Raw genomic sequence first — 1,740 nt, forward strand, 5'->3', positions numbered from 1 at the left:
CTGCCAGTGAGCCTTCAACGTCAGCCACGCAGGACCAGGGCACAGCACAACTGTGACTTACAGGTAAGACGAGTCAGCATGATGATGGCTCCTAAGACACCAGAGGGTTTTGCTGTTAATGAAAATGGCAACTGTGACAGTTTGAACACACCAACAATTTTGCTGCTCCCCACATATCAGAAGTCTCCAGTCTCAGGCCTGCAGAGGCTCTGTGGCAGGGCATTCACAACGACCAGCCCTCCTGGGTAGTGTTACAGAGAGCAAGGGTGGAAAAGAAGCAGAGCTGATTCTGGATTCAGTATAATGGAGAGGCTCTGCTCACCAGGCGCCCTGCTCCATTGCTGTTTTGGAAGCAATTTAAAAGCACTTACAGTAAAAAGCACATTTCCCCAGTGATAACCATGTATATACTATATCAATATGCCTCCTAACATAGATATTTATATGCATACACATGTTGTATATATACATGCATACATATATATTCTCTCTATATATGTGTGTTTAGCTTGTGAACTTTGCCAGCAAAAGTAGTGTTTTCATACACACCAGTTTCATGATCAGCCCTGGAATGAATCATGCAATCAGGGGCCTTTGCCACTTGAAATAAAAGAGGATTCCCACTGGCTAGAGCAGAGCTTGTTCGTGTACCTTCTTATGTATTCTCTAACCACTGATAATGTAGCCAGAGACGCCTGAGGAAATACCTCATTCCACCTCAACCACCTGTCTCCTCTTCAAATGCCTCCTTGGTTTGGCAAGGAGAAACTGAAGGAAGGAGGCTGCAGCTGACTTCTGCCTCCTAGCACAGAAACTACAAAAGGACCCCCAGGACAGAGACTCCTCAGTACTGTATTTACTTAGACCCATGATTATTTTTCATTATTTCCTTACTTTTCCCTTCTTGAAAGGACATACCCAATCAGGGCAGAGGAGACTTGACATGTGAGTAGGAGCCATCTAACCCAGTCAAGGTGAAAGCTACTGGAAAATCTTCAGTGGCAGGAGAGGAGCAGAATACAGATATCTGCCGAGGTCCTGACTCATCACAGAGCTGAGTGGCTACTTGCTGGCTCTCTGTTGCACCATCATGTTTTGGGACAGCTGGAACAAGAGACTGGCCTGCAATCTCTTCGGAGTTCAAAACTCAGGTGTTGGCTGACATTCCTCGGTGATATTTGGGGACTGAGAGACCTGATACCCGCTGTCCTGGAGCCAACATCCACCACCACTCCTGGTCCCTCTGCTCCTTCATCCTGCTCCAAAATGTCTTTTTCTTCTCCCCCTGCATTGGTCTCAGATGAAGTTCATCAGTTACATACACACATGGTGCCTTTTTGGTAGCTTCTTTTGAAATACTTTGGATTTTCAAACTTCAGTAACTAATGTTTTAACAGTAGAAAACAGTATGTTTTCTCTATATGTGCTGTATGGCAGACAATGTGAACCCTGAACACGGGGAAAACTCTTAGGATATTGATCATAGAGCATAAAGTCCCTTTGAAGTGGGTGTTGAGCTGGCTGACCTGTGAAAGTCAGCTGTGATAGGCTCGTAGGTTCTGCGTGCTTCAACTTTGGGCTGTTTCTAGTGCTGGTGGAAAGTGACAACCAACAGATTGGATACAAAGAAAAGATGTGATGAGTAGGTCAACAGGGCAAGTTTTCTTATCTGGCTCCAGGTTCCAGTACAGATTTAGAAGGGCTGCCTGTCTATCAGTCTTTCTCACTCTTTTTTGAAAC

Source organism: Acanthisitta chloris, unplaced genomic scaffold, assembly GCF_000695815.1.
Source record: "Acanthisitta chloris isolate BGI_N310 unplaced genomic scaffold, ASM69581v1 scaffold10398, whole genome shotgun sequence".
Taxonomy (NCBI): Eukaryota; Metazoa; Chordata; class Aves; order Passeriformes; family Acanthisittidae; genus Acanthisitta; species Acanthisitta chloris.